This window comes from Nycticebus coucang, chromosome 6 (genome assembly GCF_027406575.1).
Source record: "Nycticebus coucang isolate mNycCou1 chromosome 6, mNycCou1.pri, whole genome shotgun sequence".
Classification (NCBI taxonomy): Eukaryota; Metazoa; Chordata; class Mammalia; order Primates; family Lorisidae; genus Nycticebus; species Nycticebus coucang.
In genome coordinates this window covers 105,459,497-105,482,338 of record NC_069785.1, presented here as the reverse complement: position 1 = coordinate 105,482,338, position 22,842 = coordinate 105,459,497, and the positions used below count along the sequence as shown (strand labels likewise).

At 39.5% G+C, this 22,842-nt stretch overlaps 1 pseudogene across 1 annotated transcript in view; it reads left to right on the top strand.

Annotated features, from left to right (window-relative positions):
• The window catches only part of LOC128588825 (uncharacterized), a 49,778-nt pseudogene extending 36,153 nt beyond the window's left edge, over positions 1–13,625 (top strand). Inside the window, exon 4 of the transcript XR_008380812.1 lies at positions 12,766–13,625. The product of XR_008380812.1 is annotated as an uncharacterized LOC128588825 (transcript). The remainder of the gene's footprint in view (positions 1–12,765) is intronic.
• The last annotated feature ends 9,217 nt before the right edge of the window (positions 13,626–22,842 follow it).

Sequence of the window (22,842 nt, the reverse complement as noted above, 5' to 3'; positions counted from 1 at the left end):
CATCTTCTCACTCCTATGCTGCAGAATCAGCACTGGCCAGCAGCAGTCCAGGCCCTGTCCACACCTCTAGAGAAAACACCCAATAATCTGGACTCCTGGGGGACAGGCCTGCAGAACTCAGAGTGAGAGTAGAAGGGAGTGCTGGGAGCTCAGAATTGCAGGTAGAGAATATATACAGTTTTACACAGTTTTATGCCTGACAGGAGAGTACCATGGCACCCTAGTAGGGGAAGTAGGTCCAGTTTTTAGAGGGTCTCTCCAGTGGAGTATAATGGAAGGACTTTTGAACTCTGCTCTTTTGTTTATGGGGTACTCTGAGCTGTTCTCATGGGGGAGGGGACCCCCGTCCACTTGGTGAAGGATTTTGTACCCTTTGTTTGTTTCCTTGGGGTCTCAGATTGCCACAGCAGGGTTGATGTGCATTTGTCAACCTTCTCTCTTGGTGCAGCTCTAATCCACCAGGTTACTTGCTAAATTTCTGTCCTTTAACTCTCCTCTGGACAGGAACCTCTATGGAAAGCTGGCTTCAGTTAGTCATCTTGTCTCCACCCTGTTGTAGTAGTTTTTATAAAGACAGTGTCTCACTGAGTTTCTTAGGCTGGAATGCAGTGGCCTGATCAAACTCCTAGGCTCAAGCAGTCCTTCTGCTTCAACCTCTAGGCATGGGTGACCATGCCTGGCTATTTATTATTTATTTATTTAATTATTTAATTATTTTATTTTATTTTTTTGGTATAGAAACAGTATTGCTATTTTGCCCAGGCGGGTTTCCAATTCCTGGCATAAAGTGATCCTCTGACCTCATCCTCTGATATGCCCAGCCTGAGGGCATATTTTAATAGCCTTTTCTTATATTTGTGGATATTCTTATTTGATACTATACTGAAATTTGATAAATACTAGTTTTCTAAATGTTAGTTGCAATGTGGAATCTGAAATTATATTGGTGAACTTTTTATAATTTGTTACATTCAAATTTACTTGTTCACTCTTGCACTCTGAGGGAATCTTTTACTTAGTCATGGCTTTGCTTCCTCATATATTGTCATTTGGAAAACACTGGTTGGCTAAATGGTATAGACATATTTCATGACACAGGATAAGAAATTACGTGTGTTAATATATATCATCTCCAATTTCATCAGAACATGTTTACATTCTGGCAAGCTTGCACATATAAATTTTCTTTAATTCTAATTTTTATTTGAAAGCTCAAACTTTATGACCAGCAACACATTTAGTCTGCTGTTTCAATTAAAGTAATATGAGACTTTGTTCACTTTTGAGAAAATGTCTGCCAAATACCCAGGTCTGAATTGACCATAATTTTTCTGTTAATTTTTTGAGGAAACATTGTGTTCCACAGAAAAAAGCAGCTAGTTCAGCTTGAAACTCAAAGAGTACTACAAGGGCTCTTTCTGCAGATAAACAGAACTGCTTTATGGTTACCTCCATTTAGTCACTCTAAATGTTAAAAAAGATGTATTCTGTGGGGAGGCAAGATGGCCAAATGGAACCATCTTTCCACAGAGAAGAGGAGAAGAGTTAAAGGATAGAAGTTTAGCAAGGAAGCCAATGGTTTGGAGCTGAGCAAAGAGAGAAGGTTGAAGAACGCACATCAACCCTGCTGAAGTGAGCTGTGAGCCCAAGGAAACAAACAATAGGTACAAAATCCATCACCAAGTCCCCTCCCCCATGAGAATGACTCACAGTATACTCCATGCAAACAAGCCAGCAGAGTTCAGATCCCCTCCTATTTTATCCCACAGGAAAGACCTCTAAAAACTGGAACTCCTTCTCTAGAGAGGACTTATGTATGTGCCATGGCACTCTCCCACCAGGCATGAACTGTATAAAACTGTATATAATCTCTACCTGCAATTCTGAACTCCCAGCACTTCCCTTCACTCCCACCCCAAGGTCTGGAGGACTGTCCCCCATTAAGTCCAGATTCTTGGGCATTTTCTCAAGAAGTGTGGACAGGGCATGGGCTTTTGCAGGTCTGTGCTGATTCTGCAGCATGGGAGTAAGGAGAAGATGGTGAACTGAGGCTGAGAAAACCCAATGGGAGAGGGAAAGGGACTGTTCCACAGCACAGAGTAGCAGCAGCGGTGGCAGGAACAATAGGGCTCACACTCCTGGGGATATTTTGAAGAGACACTCCCTGCCTCTCTGGGTAACCAGAGGAAGCTGGGCATCTTCTCTGGTGGCAGCCACTGGAAGAACAGATCTGGGACTGAAATGCAGGCCCTATGAGTAAAGGATATTCCTGAGGTTGTACCTGCCTGGGTGAAGCACAGGGACTAGAATACACATGCACAGAGAGGGCACCCAGGGGATGGCTGAGCCAGGACAGCTTTAGTGAGCCTAAGACACACCCAGCCCTCAGGGGATCATAGCTGAGACAATAGCAGGTGGGAAACTGAAAGCTGAGTGTGAGCTTTAACCATGTCTGCCCCAACACAGACTGAAACTGAGACAAATACCCCAGCTCTGGGTAGTGGCACAGAATTGGGCTGAGTCGCAGTTTCTGTGAACTCAAACAGCATCTGATCCACAGGGGAATATAGCTAGGACAGAAACAAATTCTGTGAAATTGTTCTGTTCTGTCACCAACATCAATCAGGGGAGGAGTGGGAACTGGGTGAACCACTCCAGGCTCCAGTAAGCACCCGATGTTGTCAGGCCTCAGCTCTCCCTGCAGGATAGTGGCAGAGAGTGGCAGCCTGGCAGAGGAGACATAGATCTCTCTGTGACTCAGGCAGGTGCAAACCCCTGGAACATTGACACATTGGAGGGAACTTGCCCACAGCCTTGCGGGACTACCAATGACTGGGCATGACAGAGGTGCAAGGTGGAGAAGGAGGCATCAATCTTCCAAGACTAATTCATTTGTTGAGGGGGTCCTTCTGACCTCACGGAGAACCAGAGCGAGTCATACTCGAGTTGCCAGCAGACAACTGCTGTCTAGTTGTTGGAGACCTTTTAAACTCTCCCACCTGAGACTGGTGCTGACTGGGACAATTGGTATGGATCTCTTGAACTGGGCCAACCACCAGAGGACTATCCAAAGTGGTACCCTGGGTGTATGGTTATGGGAAGATTTGATTTTTCTTTTCCAGTGGTTGACTGTAGGGGGCAGGGTGACTTAATTGCTGGTATTCCTCCACAGCTGAGACTTCAACCCAGAGTAACTGATTCACTAGGGTAGGTCAGAGACCAGCTGAAAACAAGACAGAGCCACTTAGCCCCATCACACCAAGAAGGTCCCCAGTTACTCAGGCCATAGCACTGTACATGTCCTTTGCAAATCTCTAGAGGAAAAGATACAGATACCGGTCCCAGCTTTTGGGCAAAGATCTGGTTAATCACTACTCCAGGAGCCCCCAACCCAACTTCACCTTATCGGCGCATATAGCCAAATGATGTAAAATAATCATGGGGCAGAATCAGTGGAAAAACTCCGGAAACATGAATAACCAGAATAGATCAACTCCCCCAGGGAATGACATGGTGGACACAACTGAAGATGCCATTCATAAACAGATGGCTGAGATGTCAGAAATAGAATTTGTAATTTGGATTGCAAATAAGATTAATAGAATGGAGGTAAAGTTGGAATTAGAAATTCAAGGAGCATTTCAAAAGTTATTTCAAAAATTCAATGAATTCAAAAACAAAATCACCAAAAAATTTGACACATTGAGTCAGGAATTTGCAGCCCTCAAAGATCTGAGAAATACAGTAGAATCCCTCAGTAACAGAATGGAGCAAGCAGAAGAAAGGATTTCTGACATTGAAGACAAAGCTTTTGAATGCTCCCAAGCAGTCAAAGAGGAAGAGAAGTGGAGAGTAAAAATGGAACATTCTCTCAGAGAGCTCTGGGATAATTTGTATAAAACTAATATTCAGGGAGGCAGAGACAAGATGGCGGACTGAAGCCGGCTTTCCACAGAGGCTCCCGTCCGAAGGAGAGTTAAGGGATGAAAATTTAGCAAGTAACCTGGTGGATTTGAGCTGCACCAAAAGAGAAGGTTGAAGAACGCACATCAACCCCGCTGACGTGAGCTGTGACCACAAAGACACAAACAAAAGGTACAAAATCCATCTCCAAGAGGACAGGAGTTCCCCCTCCCCCATGAGACTGGCTCAAGAGCCCCACAAACAAAAAAATGGGCAGAAATCAAAGGCCTTCCCACTACACTCCATGGGAGAGACCTTCTAAAAACTGGACCTACATCCCCTACTAGGGTGCCATGGCACTCTCCTGCCAGGCATAAAACTGTATAAAACTGTAAATATCCTTTTCCTGCAACTCTGAACTCCCAGCACTCCCCTCCACTCACACTGATGTCTGGAGGCCTGTCCCCCAGGAGTTCGGAATCTTGGGTGATTTCTCAAGGGGTGTAGACAGTGCCCGAGCTGCGGCTGGTCAGCGCCGACTCTGGGGCATGGTAGAGAGGAGAGGACAGTTGGCTAAGGGGGAGCCAGGCTAGGGTGGTGCTTCCCTGAGGCATGGTGCAGTAGCCCTCCTCAGGCAGCAATATGGCCAGACATAAAACTGTGTGAAACTGTGTATCTTCCCCACTTGCAACGCTGAGCTCCAAGCACTCCCCTCCAATATCACTCTGGGGTCTGGGGGCCTATCCCCCAGGAGTCCAGATTCTTGGGTCATCTCTTGTGGGGTGTGGACAGTGCCTGAACTGTGGCTGGTCAGTGCTGACTCTGGGGCGCGGGAGCGAGGAGAGAAGGGTCGGCTAGAAGGGAGCCACACCAGAGTGGCGGTTCCCGGAGGTGGATCAACAGCTGTTTTGTTTTTTTTTTAACAGCAACATGGCACACTCCTAGTTATTCTGAAGCCACACTGCCTGTCTCCCTGGGCAACCAGAGGAGGCCACCCATGAGTAAAGGATTTGCCTGAGGTGACTCACAAACACAGGAAGTTTCCAGGGCAGGGCTGACTCAGAGAGGTAACCGAATACAAACCTCCAGCAGCAAAGACAGGACGTTGGAACTCAGAACAGCTTCTCTTCTGCAGACGAATCTAGCAGGAACAGAGACAGAAGCCCACAAAGTTGTTCTGTTCTGTTCTGTTCTGTCAGTTACATCAATCAGGGGCAGGGCTGGGCCTGAGTGAACACCTCCTGACATTCATCAAGCGCCCAAGGATGTCAGACCTCACCTCCTCCTGCTAGATAGTGGCAGAGTGCAGAGGCCTGGCAGATTTCCTTGCGATTCAGGCAGATGCAAACCACTGGAGTATCTGTTCACTACAGGCAACTGGATCAGCCATCTGCAGGGATATCAGTGACTGGGTCTGACAGAGGGGCAAGGTGGGGAAGGAGGCATAAAACTTCCCAGACTGATTTATTTGCTGGGTGGCTCCTCCTGACTCCATGCAGCACTGGAGAAAACCATATCAGAGTAGTCACCAGACTCCTGTGATCCAGTTCCCAGAGACCTCTTGAACTCTCCCACCCGAGACAGGTGCAGACTGAGAAAATTGATCTGGATCATTTGAACTGAACCAATAGACTGAGGACTTTTTGGTTGGTGCCCTGGGTGTGCGGTTGTAGGAAGGTTTGATTTTCCTTTTCCAATTATTGCCAGTGGTGGGCAGGGTGACTTAATTGCTGGTATTTCTCCACAGCTGAGACTTCAACCCAGAGTAAATGTTTCACTAGGGTCGAAGAGAAACCAGCTTAAAACAAGACAGAACCACTTAGCCCCAGCACACCAGACAGGGCCCCAGTTTGTCAGGCCACAACACAGTACGGGATAGCGACAAAGCCCCAGGATAAAATCAAAGGAAGTAAAACAATCATGGGGCGGAATCAGCAGAAAAACTCGGGTAACATGAATAACCAGAATAGATCAACCCCCCCCCCCAAGGAAAGATATGGCAGATGTAATTGAAGATACCATTTATAAAAAACTGGCTGAGATGTCAGAAATCGAATTCAGAATTTGGATTGCAGGCAAGAAAAATAAAGTGGAATTAGGAATTTGAGGAGAAATTCAAAAGTTGCCTCAAGAATTTAATGAATTTAAAGACAAAACTACCAAAGATTTAGACACTGAAGCAAGAATTTGCAGCCCTCAAAGATATGAAAAATACAGTAGAATCCCTCAGCAACAGAATGGAGCAAGAAGAAGAAAGGATTTCTGACATTGAAAATAAAGCATTTGAAGGCTCCCAAACTCTCAAAGAGGAAGAGAACTGGAGAGCAAAAACTGATCATTCTTTCAGAGAGCTCGGGGATAATTCGAAGAAGGGCAATATCCAAATCATTGGAATTACTGAATCCGATGAAGAGGCCTTGCTGGGAACAGAGGCACTTCTGCATGAAATTATGAAAGAGAAATTTCCAGACATGCCTAGAGATTCTGAAATTCAGATAGCAGACAGCATGAGGACTCCAGCACGACTCAACTCCAAAAAGACATCCCCCAGGCATATCATAATTAACTTCACTAAAGTTAATTGGAAGAAGAAAATTGTCAAACCTGCCAGGGGAAAGAACACAATTACCTACAAAGGGAAGAATATTAGAATGACTGCAGATCACTCTGCTGAAACTTTTCAAGCCAGAAGAGGGTGGTCACTGACTTTTAATTTTCTAAAGCAAAATAACTTTCAACCCTGGATTTTTTATCCAGCTAAACTGAGTTTCATTTATGATGGAGAAATTAAATACTTTAATGACATTCATACGTTGAAGAAATTTGCCATAACCAACCCAGCTCTTCAGGATATTCTAAGACCTATCCTCCATAATGACGAACCCAATCCTATACCACAAAAGTAAACTCACTCAGAAACACCGTATCAAACTCCAACTTCCACATTGGCGAAAGGATTAAAAATGTCCACTGGACTTTTGAAAAACTCAATACCCAAAATTTCACCAGACTTATCAATATTCTCCACTAATGTGAACGGCTTAAACTGTCCTCTAAAGAGGCATAGGTTAGCTGACTGGATACAAAAACTCAGGCAAGATATTTGTTGCATACAAGAGTCACATCTTAACTTAAAAGACAAATACAGGCTCAGGGTGAAAGGATGGTCATCCATATTACAGGCAAATGGTAATCAGAAAAAAGCAGGTCTTGCAATTTTATTTGCAGATACAATAGGCTTTAAACCAACAAAAGTAAGGCAGGACAAGAATGGTAACTTCATATTTGTTAAGGGAAATACTCAATATGATGAGATTTCAATTATTAACATCTATGCAACCGACCAGAATCCACCTAAATTTATAAGAGAAACTCTAACTGACACGAGTAACTTGATTTCCTCCAGTTCCATAATAGTCGGAGATTTCAACACTCCTTTGGCAGTGTTGGATAGATCCTCCAACAAGAATATGAGGAAAGAAATTTTAGATATAATCCTAACCATCCAACATTTGGATTTAGCAAACATCTACAGAACATTTCAAACCAACAAAACAAAATACACATACTTCTCATCAGCCCATGGAACTTACTCCAAAATCGATCATATCTTAGGTCACAAGTCTAACCTCAGTAAATTTAAAGGAATAGAAATTATTCCACACATCTTCTCTGACCACCATGGAATAAAAGTTGAACTGAGTAACAATAGGAATCTGCATATTCATACAAAAACATGGAAGTTAAATAACCTAGTGCCAAAAGATAGCTAGATCAGAGATGACATTAAGAAAGAAATTGCCAATTTTGTGGAACAAAATGACAATGAAGACCCGAGCTATCAAAACCTCTGGGACACCACAAAGGCAATTCTAACAGGGAAATTTATAGCACTGCAAGCCTTCCTCAAGAGAACGGAAAGAGAGGACTTTAACAACTTAATGGGACATTTCAAGCAACTCGAAAAGGAAGAACATTCCAACCCCAAACCCAGTAGAATAAAAGAAATAACCAAAATTAGAGCAGAATAAAATGAAATTGAAAGCAAAAGAATAATACAACAGATCAACAAATCAAAAAGCTGGTTTTTTGAAAAGGTCAATAAAATAGATAAATCTTTGGCCAACCTAATCAGCAAAAAAAGAGTAAAATCTCTAATCTCATTAATCAGAAATGACAAAGACAAAATAACAACAGACTCCTCAGAAATCCAAAAAATCCTTAATGAATATTACAAGAAACTTTACTCTCAGAAATACGAAAATCTGAAGGAAATTGACCGTTACTTGGAAGCACGTCACCTTCCAAGACCTAGCCAGAACCAAGTGGAAATGTTGAACAGGCCCATATCAAGTTCGGAAATAACATCAACCATACAAAATCTCCCCAAAAAGAAAAGTCCGGGACCAGATGGTTTTATGTCAGAATTCTACCAAACCTTTAAAGAGGAATTAGTACCTATATTACTCAACCTGTTCCAAAAGGTAGAAAAAGGAGGAAGACTACCCAACATGTTCTATGAAGCAAACATCACCCTGATCCCCAAACCAGGAAAAGACCCAACAAGAAAAGAAAATTATAGACCAATATCACTAATGAATATAGATGCAAAAATATTCAACAAGATCCTAACAAACAGAATCCAGCAACACATCAAACAAATTATACATCATGACCAAGTCGGTTTTATCCCAGGGTCTCAAGGCTGGTTCAATATACATAAATCTATAAATGTAATTCAGCACATAAACAAATTAAAAAACAAAGACCATATGATTCTCTCAATTGATGCAGAAAAAGCTTTTGATAATATCCAGCATCCCTTCATGATCAGAACACTTAAGAAAATTGGTATAGAAGGGACATTTCTTAAACTGAAAGAGGCCATCTACAGTAAACCCACAGCCAATATCATATTGAATAGAGTTAAATTGGAATCATTTCCACTCAGATCAGGAACCAGACAAGGCTGTCTCTTGTCTCCATTGCTTTTTAACATTGTAATGGAAGTTTTAGCCACCACAATTACGGAAGAAAAGGCGATCAAGGGTATCTATATAGGGTCGGAAAAGGTCAAATTTTCGTTCTTCGCACATGATATGATTGTATATCTGGAAAACACTAGGGACTCTACTACAAAACTATTAGAATTGATCAAGGAATACAGCAGTGCCTCAGGTTACAAAATCAACATTCATAAATCGGTAGCCTTTATATATACCAACAATAGTCAAGTTGAAAAAACAGTTAAGGACTCTATCCCATTCACATTAGTGCCAAAGAAAATGAAATATTTGGGAATTTATCTAACAAAGGACGTGAAAGATCTCTATAAAGAGAACTATGAAACTCTAAGAAAAGAAATTGCCGAAAATGTTAACAAATGGAAAAACATACCATGCTCATGGCTGGGAAGAATCAACATTGTTAAAATGTCCATACTACCCAAAGCTATATATAATTTCAATGCAATCCCTATTAAAGCTCCCTTGTCATACTTTAAAGATCTTGAAAAAATCATACTTCGTTTTATATAGAATCGGAAAAAGCCTCTAATAGACAAGACATTACTCAGATATAAAAACGAAGGAGGAGGAATTATGCTACCAGACCTCAGACTATACTACAAATTGATAGTGATCAAAACAGCGTAGTATTGGCACAAAAACAGAGAAGTAGATGTCTGGAACAGAATAGAAAACCAAGAGATGAATTCAGCTACTTACCATTATTTAATCTTTGACAAGCCAATTAAAAACATTCAGTGGGGAAAAGATTCCATATTTAACAAATGGTGCTGGGTGAACTGGCTGGCAACCTGCAGAAGACTGAAACTGGACCCACACCTTTCACCATTAACTAAGATAGACTCTCACTGGATTAAAGATTTAAACTTAAGACATGAAACTATAAAAATACTGGAGGAGAAGGCAAGGATAACCCTTGTAGAAATCAATCTGGGTGAGTATTTTTTTTTTTTTTTTTTGTAGAGACAGAGTCTCACTTTATGGCCCTCAGTAGAGTGCTGTGGCATCACACTGCTCACAGCAACCTCCAACTGCTGGGCTTAAGCGATTCTCTTGCCTCAGCCTCCCGAGTAGCTGGGACTACAGGTGCCTGCCACAATGCCCGGCTATTTTTTGGTTGCAATTTGGCCGGGGCCGGGTTTGAACCCACCATCCTCAGTATATGGGGCTGACGCCTTACCGACTGAGCCACAGGTGCTGCCCCTGGGTGAGTATTTTATGAGGAGCCCCACCTGGGCAATTGAAGCAGCTTCAAAAATACACTACTGGGACTTGATCAAACTAAATAGCCTCTGCACACCCAAGAACACAGTAAGTAAAGCAAGCAAACAGCCCTCAGAATGGGAGAAGATATTTGCAGGTTATGTCTCCAACAAAGGTTCAATAACCAGAATCCGCAGAGAACTCAAATGCATTAGCAAGAAAAGAACAAGGGATCCCATTGCAGGCTGGGCAAGGGATTTGAAGAGAAACTTCTCTGAAGAAGACAGGCGCGTGGCCTTCAGACATATGAAAAAATGCTCATCATCTTTAATCATCAGAGAAATGCAAATCAAAACTACTTTGAGATATCATCTAACTCCAGTAAGATTAGCCCATATCACAAAATCCCAAGACCAGAGATGTTGGCATGGATGTGGAGAAAAGGGAACACTTTTGCACTGCTGGTGGGAATGCAAATTAATACATTCCTTTTGGAAAGATATATGGAGAACACTTAGAGATCTAAAAATAGAGCTGCCATTAAATCCTATAATTCCGCTACTGGGCATATACCCAGAAGACCAAAAATCACATAACAAAGACATTTGTACCAGAATGTTTATTGCAGCCCAATTCATAATTGCTAAGTCATGGAAAAAACCCAAGTGCCCATCAATCCACGAATGGATTAATAAATCATGGTATATGTACACCATGGAATATTATGCAGCCTTAAACAAAGATGGAGACTTTACCTCTTTCATGTTTGCATGGATGGAGCTGGAACATATTCTTCTTAGTAAAGTATCTCAAGAATGGAAGAAAAAGTACCCAATGTACTCAGCCCTACTATGAAACTAATTTATGACTTTCACATGTAAGCTATAACCCAGTTATAACCTAAGAATAGGGGGAAAGGGAGGGGAGGGAGGAGGAAGGTGGGTAGAGGGAGGGTGAGATTATACCTGTGGTGCATCTTACAAAGGTATATGTGAAACTTGGTAAATGTGGAATATAAGTGCCTTGGCACAGTAACTGAGAGAATGCCAGGAATGCTATGTTAACCAGTGTGATGAAAGAGTGTCAAATGTTCTGTGAAGCTAGTGTATGATTCTCCATGATCATATCAATGTACACAGCTATGATTTAATAAAAAAAAAAAACTAACGAATATTCACCTTATAGGAATTCTTGAAGGCAATGAGTGGCTTATAAAGGCACAGGGGCTGTTCATGAGATAATGAATGAGAACTTTCCAGACATGCCAAGAGATTCTGAAATTCAGATGGCAGACAGTTTCAGAACCCTAGCATGACTCAACCCGATTAAGATGTCTCCTAGACACATTATAATTAACTTCACCAAAGTTAAAATTAAGGAGATAATTCTGCAAGCAGCCAGATGGAAGAAAACCATAACCTACAAGGGGAAGAACATTAGAATGACTTCAGATCTCTCTGCTGAAACCTTTCAAGCCAGAAGAGGGTGATCATCAACTTTTAATCTCCTAAAACAAAATAATTTTCAACCCAGGATCCTGTATCCAGCGAAACCAAGTTTCACTTATGATGGAGAAATTAAATACTTTAATGACATTTCTGTTGTCAAGAAATTTTCCATAAATAAACCAGCTCTCCAGGATATTCTTAGACTATCTTGCATAATGACCAGCACAATCATCCACCACAAAGGTAAACTAACTCAGAAACTTTTGATTAAATTCCAACTTCCACAGCAGCAAAAAAATTAAAAATATACACTGGACTTTTGAAAAACTTGATTCCCAAAATTCTACCAGGCTTAACAGTATTTACAATTAATGTGAATGACTTAAATTCCTCTCTAAAGAGGCACAGGTTGGCTGACTGGCTAAGAAAACTCAGGCCAGATATCTGCTGCATAGAAGAATCTCATCTTACCTTAAAAGATAAATATAGTCTCAGAGTAAAGGGATGGTCATCTATATTTCAGGCAAATGGAAATCAGAAAAAAAGCAGGTGTTGCATTTTATTTGCAGATACAATAGGCTTTTAACCAACAAAAGTAAGGAAAGATAAGGATGGTCACTTCATATTTGTTAAGGGTAACACTCAACATAATGAGATTTCAATTTTTAACATTTATGCACCCAACCAGAATTCGCCTCAATTTATAAGAGAGACTCTAAGAGACACGAGCAACTTGATTTCCTCTAGCACCATAATAGTAGGAGATTTTAACACCCCTTTGGCAGTGTTGGATAGATCCTCCAATAAGAAAGTAAGAAAAATGAGTAAAATCTCTAATTTCATCAATTAGACTTAAACTTAGCCATTCAACAATTGGATTTAACAGACATCTACAGAATATTTCATCCTAACAAAACTGAATACACATTCTTCTCATCAGCTCATGGAACATACTCCAAAATTGATCACACCTTAGGTCACAAATCTAACCTCAGCAAATTTAAAAGAATAGAAATTATTCCTTGCATCTTCTCGAACCATCTTGAAATAAAAGTTGAACTCAATAACAACAGGAATCTGCACACTCATACAAAAACAAGAAAATTAAATAACCTTATGCTGAAGAATATCTGGGTTGTAGACGAGATTAAGAAAGAAATTACCGAGATGTTCTTGGCTGAGAGTTGCCATGGTTTCCTGCTTCAACAGTGCTTGGACGGAACCTGGAGCTCGACCCCCATCCCGGCCGGCCGCTCACAGCCAGCCTTCCGACACCTCCTCACCGCTCCCTGAGACCGTCCCAAGGCCCACACCGCCACTCCAGTGCTGCGCAGCCCCTGCCTCTCCTCAGCTGCCACCATGATGACCACATCCCCCTTGCAGGTGCGCCAGAACTACTACCAGGACTCTGAGGCCGCCATCAACCGCCAGATCAACCTGGAGCTCTACGCCTCCTACGTCTACCTGTCCATGTCTTACTACTTTGACCGCGATGATGTGGCTTTGAAGAATTTTGCCAAATACTTTCTTTACCAATCTCATGAGGAGAGGGAACATGCTGAGAAACTGATGATGCTGCAGAATCAATGAGGTAGCCGAAACTTCCTTCAGGCTATCAAAAAACCAGACTGCGATGACTGGGAGAGTGGGCTGAATGCGATGGAGTGTGCGTTACACTTGGAAAAAAATGTGAATCAGTCACTACTGGAACTGCACAAACTGGCCACTGACAAAAATGACCCTCACTTGTGTGACTTCATTGAGACACATTACCTGAATGAACAGGTGAAATCCATTAAAGAACTGGGTAACCACGTAACCAACCTGCGCAAGATGGGAGCCCCTGAATCTGGCATGGCAGAGTATCTCTTTGAAAAGCACACCCTGGGAGACAGTGATAATGAGAACTAAGCCTTAGGCTAACTTCCCCATAGTCACGGGGTGACTTCTGTGATCACCAAGGTAGTGCATGCACTTCAGGGTTTCCTTTACCTTTTCTCTAAGTTGTACCAAAACATCCACTTAAGTTCTTTAATTTGTACCATTCCTTCAAGTAAAGAAATTTGGTACCCCCCCAAAAAAAAGAAAGAAAGAAATTACCAAATTTTTGGGAAAAAAGACAATAAAGAAATGAATTATCAGAACTTCTGGGATACCAGAAAGGCAGTCCTAAGAGGGAAATTTATAGCACTGCAAGCCTTCGTCAAGAGAACGGAAAGAGAAAAGTTAACAACTTAATGGGACATCTCAAGCACTGGAAAAGGAAGAACATTCCAACCCCAAACCCAGCAGAAGAAAAGAAATAACCAAAATTAGTGCAGAATTAAATGAAATTGAAAACAAAAGAATTATACAACAAATCAATAAATGAAAAAATTGGTTTTTTGAAAAGACAAACATTTGGCTAACCTAATCAGGAAAAAAAAGAGTAAAATCTCTAATTTCATCAATCAGAAATGGTAAAGACGAAAGACAAAATAACAACAGACTCCTCAGAAATTAAAAAAATCCTTAATGAATATTATAAGAAACTCTATTCTCATAAATATGAAAATCTGAAGGAAATAGATCAATACTTGGAAGCACGCCATCTTCCTATTCTTAGGCACAATGAAGTGGAAATGTTGAACAGGCCTATATCAAGTTCTAAAATAGCATCAACTATAGAAAATCTCCCTAGAAAGTAAAGTCCAGGTCCAGATGGCTTCACATCAGAATTCTACCAAACCATTAAAGAGGAACTACTACCTGTATTACTCAACCTTTTCCGAAATATAGAAAAAGAAGGAATACAACCCAACACAAACCAGGAAAAGACCCAACAAGAAAAGAAAATTATAGAACAATATCACTAGTGAATATTGATGCAAAAATATTCAACAAGATCCTAGCAAACAGAATCCAGCAACACATCAAACAAATTATATACCATGACCAAGTGGGTTTTATCCCAGGGTCTCAAGGCTGGTTCAATACATGTAAATCTATAAATATAATTCTACACATAAACAAATTAAAAAACAAATACCATATGATTGTCTCAATTGATGCAGGAAAAGCTTTTGATAATAACCAGCATCCCTTCATGATGAGAATACTTAATAAAATTGGTATAGAAGGGACATTTCTTAAACTGATAGAGGCCATCTACAGCAAACCCACAGCCAATATTATATTGAATAGAGTTAAATTGAAATAATTTCCACTCAGATTAAGAACCAGGCAAGGTTGCTCATTGTCTTCACCGCTTTTCTTTTTAACATTGTAATGGAAGCCTTAACTATAACAATTAGGGAAGAAAAGGCGATCAAGGGTATCCACATAGGGTCAAAAGAGATCAAACTTTCACTCTTTGCAGATCATATGCTTGTGTATCTGGACAACACCAGGGATTCTACTACAAAACTCTTAGAAGTTATCAGGAATAACCATCTCCGGTTACAAAATCAACACGCATAAATCTGCAGCGCATATATATATGCACTGAAACAACATGCTGAAAAAACAGTCAAGGACTCTATTCCATTCACAGTAGTGACAAAGAAGATGAAATATTTGAGGGTTTACCTAACAAAGGACGTGAAAGATCTCTATAAAGAGAACTATGAAACTCTAAGAAAATGAATAGCTGAAAATGTTAACAAATGGAAAAACATACCATGCTCATGTTTCATACTACCCAAATCAATATACAATTTTAATGCAATCCCTATTAAAGCTCCACTGTCATACTTTAAAGACCTTGAAAAAATAATACTTCAGTTTACATGGCATCAGAAAAAACCTTGACTGGCCAAGACATTACTCAGAAAGAAAAACAAAGCAGGAGGAATCACACTACCAGACCTCAGACTATACTATAAATTGATAGTAATCAAAGCAACATGGTACTGGCACAAAAACAAAGAGGTATATGTGTGGAACAGAATAGAGAACCAAGAGATGAACCAAACTAATTACTGTTACTTGATCAAGCAAATTAAAAATATTCAATGGGGAAAAGACTCCTTATTTAACAAATGGTGCTGGGTGATCTCGCTGGAGACCTGTAGAAGACTGAAACTGGACCCACACCTTTCACCATTAACTAAGATAGACTCTCACTGGATTAAAGATTTAAACTTAAGACATAAAAATATAAAAAAAACTGGAAGAAAGTACAAGGAAAACACTTGAAGAAATCAGCCTGGGCGAATATTTTATAAGGAGGACCCCCGGGAATTGAAGTAATACCCCCTAAAAAGCTTCTGCACAGCCAAAAACACAGTAAGTAAAGCAAGCAGATAGCCCTCAGAATGGGAGAAGATATTTGCAAGTTATGTATCCAACAAAGGTTTAATAACCAGAATCCACAGAGAACTCAAACGTATTAGCAAGAAAAGAACAAGGGATTTCATCTCAGGCTGGGCAAGGGACTTGAAGAGAAACTTCTCTGAAGAAGACAGGCACATGGCCTAGAGACGTATGAAAAAATGCTCATCATCCTTAATCATCAGAGAAATGCAAATCAAAAGAACTTTGAAATAGCATCCAGCTCCAGTAAGATTAGTCCACATCACAAAATCCCAAAATTAGAGATGTTGGCGTGGATGTGGAGAAAAGGGAACACTTCTACATTGGTTATGGGAATGCAAACTAATACTTTCCTTTTGGAAGGATGTTTGGAGAACACTTAGGGTTCTAAAAATAGACCTGCCAATCGATCCTACAATTACTCTACTAAGTATATATCCAGAAGACCAAAAATCACATCATAACAAAGATATTTGTACCAGAATGTTTATTGCAGCCCAATTCGTAATTGATAAGTCATGGAAGAAGCCCAAGTGACCACCAACCCATGAATTGCTTAATAAATTGTGGTATATGTACACCATGGAATATTATTCAGCCTTAAAAAAAGATGGAGACTTTATCTCTTTTATGTTTACATGTATGGAGTTGGAACATATTCTTCTTAGCAACGTATCTCAAGAATGGAAGAAAAAGTATACAATGTACTCAGCTATATTATCAAACCAAGTTATAGCTATATGAAAGCTATAACCCAATTATAGCTTAAGAATATGGGGAAAGGGGATAGGGAGGGGAGGGGAGCATGGAGGATGGGTGGAGGGAGGGCGATTGGTGGGATACACCTACGGTGCATCTTACAAGGGTATATGTAAAATTTACTAAATGTAGAATACAAATGTCTTAACACAATATGTAAGAAAATACTGTGAAGGCTATGTTAATCTTTTTGATGCAAATATTTAAAATAGTATATAAAACCAGCATATTGTACCCCATGATTGCATTAATGTACACAGCTATGGTTTAATAAAAAGGAAAACAAAAGGCAGAAAAAAGATGTCTTTGAAAGGTTTGAGATTTAAGGAAGTTAATACTTTTATTGTTTCATGCAGTACATTCTTAAGTGAAATTGACCTTTAGTGTAATTATAATTATTATTATTATTAATTATTAAATCATAGCTGTGTACATTAATGCGATCATGGGGCACCATACACTGGTTTTATAGACCGTTTGACACATTTTCATCATACTGGTTAACATAGCCTTCCTGGCATTTTCTTAGTTATTGTGTTAAGACATTTATATTCTACATTTACTAAGTTTCACATGTACCCTTGTAAGATGCACCACAGGTGTAATGCCGCCAATCACCCTCCCTCCACTGCTCCTCTCCCCTCCCTCCTGTCCCTCTCCCCCTTCCCCCATTCTCAGGTTATAACTGGGTTATGCTTTCATATGAAAGCCATAAATTAGTTTCATAGTAGGGCTGAGTACATTGGATACTTTTTCTTCCATTCTTGAGATACTTTACTAAGAAGAATATGTTCCAGCTCCATCCATGTAAACATGAAAGAGGTAAAGTCTCCATCTTTCTTTAAGGCTGCATAATTTTCCATGGTGTACATATACCATGATTTATTAATCCATTCGTGGATTGATGGGCACTTGGGCTTTTTCCATGACTTATCAATTATGAATTGGGCTGCAATAAGCATTCTGGTACAAATATCTTTGTTATGATGTGATTTTTGGTCTTCTGGGTATATACCTAGTAGAGGAATTATAGGATTTAATGGCAGCTCTATTTTTAGATCTCTAAGTGTTCTCCAAACATCTTTCCAAAAGGAGTGTATTAATTTGCATTCCCACCAGCAGTGCAAAAGTGTTCCCTTTTCTCCACATCCACGCCAACATCTCTGGTCTTGGGATTTTGTGATATGGGCTAATCTTACTGGAGTTAGATGATATCTCAAAGTAGTTTTGATTTGCATTTCTCTGATGATTAAAGATGATGAGCATTTTTTCATATGTCTGAAGGCCGTGCGCCTGTCTTCTTCAGAGAAGTTTCTCTTCAAATCCCTTGCCCAGCCTGCAATGGGATCCCTTGTTCTTTTCTTGCTAATGCATTTGGGTTCTCTGTGGATTCTGATTATTAAACCTTTGTTGGAGACATAAACTGCAAATATCTTCTCCCATTCTGAGGACTGTTTGCTTGCTTTACTTACTGTGTTCTTGGCTGTGCAGAAGCTATTAAGTTTGATCAAGTCCCAGTAGTGTATTTTTGAAGCTGCTTCAATTGCCGAGGGGGGGCTCCTCATAAAATACTCACCCAGATTGATTTCTACAAGGGTTTTCCTTGCCTTCTCTTCCAGTATTTTTATAGTTTCATGTCTTAAGTTTAAATCTTTGATCCAGTGAGAGTCTATCTTCGTTAATGGTGAAAGGTGTGGGTCCAGTTTCAGTCTTCTGCAGGTTGCCAGCCAGTTCACCCAGCACCATTTGTTAAATATGGAATCTTTTCCCCACTGAATGTTTTTAATTGGCTTGTCAAAGACCAAATAATGGCAAATAGCTGGGTTCACCTCTTCATTCTCCATTCTGGTCCAGACATCTACTTCTCTGTTTTTATGCCAGTAGCATGCTGTTTTGATCATTATTGATTTATAGTATAGTCTGAGGTCTGGTAGTGTGATTCCTCCTACTTTGTTTTTATTTCTGAGTAATGTCTTGGCTATTCGAGGTTTTTTCTGATTCCATATAAAATGAAGTATTATTTTTTCAAGATCTTTAAAGTATGACAGTGGAGCTTTAATAGAGATTGCATTAAAATTGTATATTGCTTTGGGTAGTATGGACATTTTAACAATGTTGATTCTTCCCAGCCATGAGCATGGTATGTTTTCCCATTTGTTAACATTTTCAGCAATTTCTTTTCTTAGACTTTCATAGTTCTCTTTATAGAGATCTTTCACATCCTTTGTTAGATAAACTGCCAAATATTTCATCTTCTTTGGCACTACTGTGAATGGAATAGAGTTCTTAACTGTTTTTTCAGCTTGACTATTGTTGGTATATATAAAGGCTACTGATTTATGAATGTTGATTTTGTAATGTAATCTGAGACGCTGCTGTATTCCTTGATCACTTCTAAGAGTTTTGTAGTAGAATCCCTGGTGTTTTCCACATATACAATCATATCATGTGTGAAGAGCGAAAATTTGATCTCTTCTGACCCTATATGAATACACTTGATCGCCTTCAGGTTTTCATATTTCTGAGAATAAACTTTCTTGTACTATTCATTAAGGATTTTTTGAATTTCTGAGGAGTCTCTTGTTATTTTGTCTTTGTCATTTCTGATTGATGGGAGAAGATATTTTACTCTTTTTTTCCTGGTTAGGTTAGCCAAAGGTTTATCTATTTTACTGACCTTTTAAAAAAACCAACTTTTTGATTTATTGATCTGTTGTATAATTGTTTTGTTTTCAATTTCATTTAATTCTGCTCTAATTTTGGTTATTTCTTTTCTTCTACTGGGTTTGTGGTTGGAATGTTCTTCCTTTTCCATTTGCTTGAGATGTCCCATTAAGTTATTAATGTCCTCTCTTTCTGATCTCTTGAGGAAGGCTTGCAGTGCTATGAATTTCCCTCTTAGAACTGACTTTGCGGTATCCCAGAGGTTCTGGTAATTTGTGAATTTATTGTTGTTTTGTTTCAAAAATGTGGCAATTTCATTCTTAATCTCATCTCTGACCCAGCTATCATTCAGCATAAGGTTATTTAAGTTCCATGTTTTTGTATGAGTATGCAGATTCTTGTTGTTACTGAGCTCAACTTTTATTCCATGGTCATCCAAGAAGATGCGTGGAATAATTTATATTCCTTTAAATTTACTGAGGTTAGACTTGTGACCTAAGATGTGATTGATTTTGGAGTATGTTTCGTGGGCTGATGAGAAGTATGTGTATTCAGTTTTGTTGGGATGAAATGTTCTGTAGATGTCTGCTAAATCCAAATGTTGGATGGTTAGGTTTAAATCTAACGTTTCTTTGCTCAGCTTCTTATTGGAGGATCTATCTAACACTGCCAAAGGAGTGTTGAAATCTCCGACTGTCATGGAGCTGGAGGAAATCAAGTTGCTCGTGTCTGTTAGCATTTCTCTGATAAATTGAGATGCATTCTGGTTGGGTGCATGAACATTAGTAATTGAAATCTCATCATATGAGAGTATTACCCTTAACATATATGAAATGACCATTCTTATCCTTCTTTACTTTTGTTGGTTTAAAGCCTATTGTGTCTGCAAATTGAATTGCAACACCTGCTTTTTTCTGGTTTCCATTACCCTGAAATATGATGACAATCCTTTCACCCTGAGTCTGTATTTGTCTTTTAAGGTAAGATGCGACTCTTGTATGCAGCAAATATCTGGCCTGAGTTTTTGTATCCAGTCAGCTAACCTATGCCTCTTTAGAAGACAGTTTAAGCCATTCACATTAATGGGGAATATTGATAAGTCTGGTAAAATTTTGGGTATCGAGCTTTTCGAAAGTCCAGTGGACATTTTTAATCCTTTTGCCACTGTGGAAGGTGGAGTTTGATCAAAAGTATCTGAGTGATTTTACTTTTGTAGTAGAGGATTGGGCTGGTCATTATGGAGGATAGGTCTGAAAATATCTTGAAGAGTTGGTTTGATTATGGCAATTTTCTTCAACATATGAATGTCATTAAAGTATTTAATTTCCCCATCATAAATGAAACTCAGTTTAGCTGGATACAGGATCCAGGGTTAAAAGTTATTTTTCTTTAGGAGATTAAAAGTCGATGACCACCCTCTTCTGGCTTGAAAAATTTCAGCAGAGAGATCTGCAGAAATTCTAATATTCTTCCCATTGCAGGTAATGAATTTTTTTCTTTTTTTTTTATTAAATCATAACTGTATACATTGATATGATCATGAGGCATCATACATTCGCTTCATAGACCATTTGACACATTTTTATCACAGTGGTTAACATAGCCTTTCCGGCGTTATCTCAGTTACTGTGCCAAAACCTTTACATTCTACATCTACCAAGTTTTGCAAATACCCCTGTAAGATGCACCACAGGTGTGATCCCACTGATCCCCCTCCCTCAACCAACCCCCCTTTCCCCCTTCCCCCTATTGTTAAGTTGTAACTGGGTTATAGCTTTCATGTGAGAGCCCCAAATTCGTTTCATAGTAGGGCTGAGTACATTGGGTACTTTTTCTTCCATTCTTGAGATACTTTACTGAGAAGAATATGTTCCAGCTCCATTCATGTAAACATGAAAAGGTAAAGTCTCTATCTTTCTTTAAGGCTGCATAGTATTCCATGGTATACATATACCACTATTTATTAATCCATTCGTGCATCGATGGGCACTTGGGCTTTTTCCATGACTTAGCTATTATGAATTGGGCTGCAATAAACATTCTGGTACAAATATCTTTGTTATGTTGTGATTTTTGGTCTTCTGGGTATATGCCCAGCAGAGGAATTACAGGATTGAATGGCAGATCTATTTTTAGATCTCTGAGTGTTCTCCATATATCTTTCCGAAAGGAATGAATTAATTTGCATTCCCACCAGCAGAGCAGAAGTGTTCCCTTTTCTCCTCATCCATGCCAACATCTCTGGTCTTGAGATTTTGTGATATAAGCTAGTCTCATTGGAGTTAGATGATATCTCAAAGTAGTTTTGATTTGCATTTCTCTGATGATTAAAGATGAGCATTTTTTCATATGTCTGAAGGCCGTGTGCTTGTCTTCTTCAGAGAAATTTCTCTTCAAATCACTTGCCCAGCCTAGGATGGGATCCCTTGTTCTTTTCTTGCTGATGCATTTGAGTTCTCTGTGGATTCTGGTTATTAAACCTTTGTCAGAGATATACCCTGCAAATATCTTCTCCCATTCTGAGGGCTGTCTGCTTGCTTTGCTTACTGTGTTCTTAGCTGTACAGAAGCTTTTTAGTTTGATCAAGTCCCAATAGTGTATTTTTGAAGCTGCTTCAATTGCCCGGGGGGTTCTCCTCACGAAATACTCACCCCGACCAATTTCTTCAAGGGTTTTCCCTGCATTCTCCTCTAGTATTTTTATAGTTTCATGTTTTAAGTTTAAATCTTTAATCCAATGAGAGTCTATCTTAGATAATGGTGAAAGGTGTGGGTCCAATTTCAGTCTTCTGCAGGTTGCCAGCCAGTTCACCCAGCACCATTTGTTAAATAGGGAATCTTTTCCCCACTGAATGTTTTTAATTGGCTTGTCAAAAATCAAATAGCGGTAAGTAGCTGGATTCATCTCTTGGTTCTCTATTCTGTTCCAGATATCTACTTCTCTGTTTTTGTGCCAATACCATGCTGTTTTGATCACTATCGATTTGTAGTAAAGTCTGAGGTCTGGTAGTGTGATTCCTCCTGTTTTGTTTTTATTTCTGAGTAATGTCTTGGCTATTCGAGGTTTTTTCTGATTCCATATAAAACGAAGTAATGTTTTTTCAAGATCTTTAAAATATGACAGTGGAGCTTTAATAGGGAGTGCATTGAAATTATATATTGCTTTGGGTAGTATGGACATTTTGGTAATGTTGATTCTTCCCAGCCATGAGCATGGTATGTTTTTCCATTTGTTAACATTCTCAGCTATTTCTTTTCTTAGAGTTTCATAGTTCTCTTTATAGAGATCTTTCACGTCTTTTGTTAGGTAAATTCCCAAATATTTCATCTTCTTTGGCACTACTGTGAATGGGATAGAGTCCTTAACTGCTTTTTCAACTTGACTGTTGTTGGTGTATATAAAGGCTACCGATTTATGGATGTTGATTTTGTTTGTTTTTTTTTTTTAATTTTTTTTATTAAATCATAACTGTATACAATGATATGATTATGGGGCATCATACACTCACTTCATAAACCATTTGACACATTTTTATCACAGTGGTT